The 6128-nt window shown below is 36.2% G+C and overlaps 1 long non-coding RNA gene across 1 annotated transcript; it reads left to right on the top strand.

Moving 5' to 3' along the window:
• Window positions 1-2276: 2276 nt before the first annotated feature.
• LOC141702398 (uncharacterized) lies at window positions 2277-2857 on the top strand. The gene is made up of 3 exons (XR_012567086.1): window positions 2277-2395; window positions 2518-2625; window positions 2731-2857. It is a non-coding gene; the product is annotated as an uncharacterized LOC141702398 (long non-coding RNA).
• The last annotated feature ends 3271 nt before the right edge of the window (window positions 2858-6128 follow it).

The raw sequence follows: 6128 nt of genomic DNA, 5'->3' as shown, positions 1-6128 counted from the left end.
GTGCTTCGTCGTTAGACCTGGCAAAAAGTAGTTTTGGACTGGTTTTGGATCCTAAATATGGATTTGGTTTGGACCTAAATCCAAAACCATATTAAGTCCATATTTAACAAAATGCGATTGTGAATTTGGATTGGTTCATGGTAGATATGGTAGATATGGTTGTAAATATGGATAAACCACTATGATTAGTAAACTTATATACAAAATGACATTATGCTTTCAATTCTCATTAATTTGTTAAATAAAGTAATAATCTCATCATTACAACAGTGTATATATGCGTGTTTTACATTAAGAGTAAGCAAATACTAAAGGGCAATATCGTAAATTAACTCCAATACATGAAGGATTAATTGATGCTATTGATAGTGTGTTTCAACACCTGCATAATTAATAGAGAGAGTGATCGATAGGCCACCGCCTAATCATACAGCCTGACAGTTGTAGTCCAAATCTATGAAAATATGTGATTTTTTGTTGAACTAATATCCAATATTTGGACTGGTTATCTAGTTTTAGACCCAGATTGCCACCTCTATTCGTCGTTGAGGGATGCATGCTTTGTTTTTGTGTTAGAGAACTTTAATGACTTGACTGCCTATTTTAATCTATACTCTTGTATGTGATTTAATGATGACCATGAAAAATTATTCTCTTTCAAAAGGATCTCTCACTGGAAAATGTCTCCCGTACGTATGACTTATCAGTGGCCTTGAGTGCTTCGTCGTTGAGGGATGCATGCTTTGTTTTTGTGTTGGAGAACTTTAACGACTTGACTGCCTACCTGCCTGGGTACGATTACTATTTATTGCTTATTGTTTTGTAATTCTGTCCATCTTTCTTTCCTCCAACCGTAAAAAGAAATCTCTACGGGAAATTTGAAAAATTGCCATGAGTTTACTGTGATATGTTGCTTCATTTAGTTGAGTTGTCACGCTTCATCTTCAACCTACTTGTTAGACCATTGCGCTGAGCGTTATTACTTTTTGCTTTACATAATTATATGATCAGTTGCTTATTGGCATTCTATTGATGACTAATTCGTGTTTCCACTACCAGGTATCATAATCTGATAAGCAGAATGTTACCCGAGATGCGCAATTACTTTGTAAGGGCAGTTTCTTGACATTCCAAACTTAATGAGTTGGGTAAAAGTTCTTGGTTTCCTGAGTGCCACTGTATTACAGGTTTGATTTTGACCAGAAAGAAGAAATGTACATAAAAATTTCACTTTCATTCTAACCCTTCAAGAAAAGGAAGGACCAAACTTGGTTGATAGTCAGTTTTTTTCAGTTTCAGATTGAGGCATTGCAATGTTTTTAGTCCGGGATAGTTTTTGCATTAAGCACACAAAGGGTCTTTTTTCAATAATATATATGCATGTTTAAAACTAGAGTGATTACGGTGAAACAACATTGTAATTTTGATCATTATAATGGAATTTGAAGAGATCAAAATTACAATCTATGTAGAAATCAGCCGATTTTAAAAAATATGTGACGCCTTTAAGAGATACCGAATGTATGACTTATTTCAACTCCAACAACTTACTTATAATGGATCCTTACCTAAAATTCTAAGAATTGAATCAAAATTGGCACTCCATGACAGTATCCTAGTAATTACATTAAAACTTAAAATTCACTTGTGCTTTTTTAAAGATTAGGGATGGATACCCGTTCCTTATCTTATTTTCATTAATTACATATTCATTTCCCTCATTTTCACCCTTCTTTTATCATATCTTTTTCTCTCTCTTCTTTAAAAAAATTGAACATGATTTGAATTCATTATTATAATAATAGCAAGGAATCAAAATAGGATTTGTTGTTGGAGTGTCCTACCCTAAAATGTCTTAAATAATAACTCGGCCATCCTTCGTTTGCTCTTACACGGCCGTTGAGAAAGGACCCTGTTTTTTATATTATTTTCAAGAAAAACATAAGGATTCTGTTGGAGTTGTTCATGCTCCCTCGTAATTGTAAAACTGATCATACTGATTGTAAGTTCTTGACAATATGATTGCTCGTCTGGTGTACACGTTTTTCTCATACCAATACATGTAGTATGGTAAGTTGATGAACACCGGTCACAACCTGTTTAAATGGCTATTTATCACCGAACTAATGCCCAACTTGCAAGTGTGCCATTAACCTATTTCATTAGTGTAAGTTAGCACTAATGTGTTCATGTAACTATTTTTTATTGTTTCTACCCCAACAAGTAATATATATATGCTTTTTAAGTATATATCGATTTGGAAATATATGGTAGTTCCTCATCCCCGCCTTTAACTATTTTTATTATTCTACAGTTCCCGCTGTTTACCTAGTCAAAAAAAGGCTACTATTATTCTTGAGCAATTTGCTCTCACTGAAGCTGAAATGAATGCAAGGTAGGCCTAATGTTTCTTGTCACATTTCTGCTATGTAATAGTTAAGTAAAAATGCTATAATCTTTCCTCCAACAATACTGGTTATATAAATGTCACAGGTATTCACAAACTATATTTTGTAGGTACACATGGTTCAAGTAGGTGCTATTGACCAAATAATTAAGTTGGTTTATTCGCAAGATGTTGAACTACAAGAATTTTCACCTTTTGCACTAGGTCTGTTGGCACAGGTAATTAATTGTAATAATTTATTTTCTTCTGTTGCGCCTCTTATCTTGTAGTATTTAATATCTTGGGAGAGGATCACAACTTCATACTTCTTTGTTGTCTCTAAGACCATCTCCAACGCAAGCCCAAGTTCTGTGTTGGAGGACGTGAAAAGGATGCAACTAATTTTTTTAGCATTGGAGCAGATGGAGGAGTTGGCCAGAGCCTAGCTTCCCGGGCCAAGCCCAATTCTGCACATTGTGTCCTACATACAATACTTTAAGTTTATGAGTTATATTTGACTGAGTTCATTTGTTAAAGTAATATTTTATAATACAAAAAGTAGGGTCAGTTGGTTATTTATGTAAACTATGCGCCGGAGAAAACAAGCCGGTTATACTGCAAACTCAGTTTTTGCCTACTAAGACCACAAGTTGTACCACCATTCTATCTTCTTAATCTCTCTCTCAATTATGCTATATACAAGTTTTATCACCTGTACATGTAACTAACTATCTAAAAGAATGATCAACTGAATTTACATTATTGCCCTTAGTAAACAGTCATATTACTCGTTTGCCCTTGCACCTGTCATACTCTCAATACTCCCGTGGCAAGCTGATAACACTAAACATCAAGCTTGGAAACCTGCATTCCCAGCTTAGACAACAAGTAAGCATGCTGCTTAGCAGTAAGTTGCTTAGTAAACACATCAGCCACCTGTACATATGATGGAACACATCTGGGCATAATGTCATTAGTCTTGACCTTATCTCGAATGTAATGACAATCGATTTCCACATGCTTGGTACGTTCATGAAGAACTGGGTTGGATCCAATTGCCAATGCTGCCTAATTATCACAATTAAAAACTGTAGCAGGCAAGTCGTTCAATCCCATGTCTTTAAGTAATGCAGTGAGCCATGTGACTTCACAAGTAGCCAAGGCCATAGCCCTGTACTCAGCTTCTGCACTCGAACGAGCAACCACAGACTGTTTCTTGGTCTTCCAGGAAAAAGGTGAAGCTCCCAACATAATACAATATCCAGAAGTGGAGCGTCTAGAAAACGAACAACTAGCCCAATCCAACTCACAATATGTTGTGAGTTGAGCTGCTGACTGACTAGCCAACAAAATGCCCTGACCTGTATTACCAGCCAAATACCTCAATAACTTCTTTGCTGCATCCATATGTTTAGTGGTAGGCTGCTGCATATATTGAGCAAGTATATGTACAACATACACTATATCAGGTCTTGTCACAGTCAGATATATCAATTTTCCCATGATTTTCTGATACACTTGCACATCTTACAAAGGCTCACCCTTGTCAGGTGCTAACTTCAGTTGTGTATCCATTGGCAACTTACTAGGTTTAGCATCAGATAGGTGATATTCATTGAGTAGATCCAGTAAATACTTTTTCTGAGACACAAAAAAACCATCTGATGATCTAGTAATTTCTATTCCCAAGAAATATCTGACTCCCCCCAAATATTTCATATGAAAGTTAGATGATAGCATATTTTTAAGCCAAATGACAACATCAGTGGAATTACCTGCTATAAGCAAATCATCCACATAAACCAAAGTGACCACAATTGTTGTTTGGGTGACCTTAGTAAACAAACTATAGTCAACCTTGGATTGTAGAAAGCCATTTTCCAACAAAATATTAGATAGCTTGCTAAACCAACATCGTGAAGCCTGTTTTAAACCATATAAACTTTTGACAAGTTTACATACCAATCGATGACCAGATGCATCTGTGAAAACTGAATTGACAGCTCCAAAAACTGAAATTCTACTACCCCAACTAGTGTAACCCTGAGGAAAGCTCATGTACACCTCTTCTGTCAAATCTCCATATAGAAAAGCGTTTGTTACATCCATTTGTAATGTTTCCCAGTTTTGAATAGCAGCAACAGCTAATAATGTTCTCACTGTAGCCATTTTGGAAACAGGAGCAAAAGTTTCTCCATAATCAACACCTTGTTGCTGTTTGCATCCTAATATAACCAGCCTACTCTTGAACCTATCAATAGCTCCACAAGGTTTGAATTTAGTTTTATATAGCCACTTACAACCTATGGCCACCTTGCCTGAAGGAAGAGATGTAATCTCCCAAGTTCCAATTCTTTCCAAAGCTTCAAGTTCCACATTTATTGCTTCCACCCAATGTGAGCATTTCACAGTCTGCTTATAAGATGTAGGGTCTATTGTAGTAGTAACAGATGTCAAGAAATAACAAAAATTAGGTTGGACCTCTTGGTTGATGACAGCAGAAATATTGGACGGATCTGATTGTGCTAGTTGAGAAGAGTATGATTGAAGCCATACTGATGGTTGCCTAGATCTGGTAGACCTCCGGACTTGAGGTTCAAGTACTGTATTAGTGGAAGTATCATCATCAGATCCTGTAGCTAAAACTAAACTGTCAGTACCAGCATGGCCATCAGAAGAATTTATAGAAGCATGTTGTGAAGGGCCAGAGACAGGCACAGAAATAAAATCAAAATCATCAAAGATGGAAGTAGATGACACTGAGGATGATGGCTTAGAAACAGGTAATGGAGTCAGATATTCTGAAAAATCTGAGTTCTTATTAAATGGAAAAACATCCTCCTTGAAGATAATATCTCGCGAGATAAACACGGTTTTGGTGATTAGATTCAACAATCTAACACCCTTCTGAAGAGGTGGATAACCTAAAAACACACAAGGAATGCCCCTCGGTTCAAGTTTATCAGAAGTATGTGATGGATTAGCAGAAAAAACCAGGCATTTAAAAGCTTTCAAGTCACTATAATCAGGGGTTTTTTTATACAAAACCTCATAAGGAGACCTGTTACCAAGAACTGATGATGGCAATCTGTTCATAATATGAACTGAGGTCAAGACACACTCACCCCAAAATTCATTGCTCAATCCTGATTGAAATTTCAAGGCTCTAGCCATTTCCAAAATGTATCTGTGCCTCCGTTCAACCCTACCATTTTGCTGCGGCTTATAAGGAACCGAGGTTTGATGTAAAATACCTTTTTCTGCATAGAATATCTTACAAGCCTGATCTTGAAATTCCAGTGCATTATCAGTTCTCAGAACTTTAATAGTGCTATTAAAATGTGTAGCAACATAAACATAGAAAGCTTGTAAATTCTGCAAGAATTCAGATTTAAATTGTAACAAGTAAACCCACACCTTCCTAGAGTGATCATCCACCAGAGTCAAAAAATATCTATATTTCCCTATGATATTTACTCTATATGGCCCCCAGATATCAACATGTACCAACTTAAAACCAGACTCAGCATGTGATGAACTTAATTCAAAAGGCAATTTAACAAACCTAGCCATTGGGCAAGTCACACACACATGTGTAGGAACAATCTGCACTTGCTGTTTGATCTCTGGAATGGACAATATTTTCAACATTGGAGCGTGTCTCAATCGATTGTGCCAAACTTCATAATCAGATTTCCTTGCTGTAATATTGTTGCACTCCTTATGATTTTGACTAGATAAG

The sequence above is a fragment of the Apium graveolens genome, unplaced genomic scaffold (assembly GCF_009905375.1).
Source record: "Apium graveolens cultivar Ventura unplaced genomic scaffold, ASM990537v1 ctg4988, whole genome shotgun sequence".
Lineage (NCBI taxonomy): Eukaryota > Viridiplantae > Streptophyta > Magnoliopsida > Apiales > Apiaceae > Apium > Apium graveolens.
Note: the sequence above shows the minus strand (reverse complement) of the source record. Positions and strands in the feature narration are given on the sequence as shown.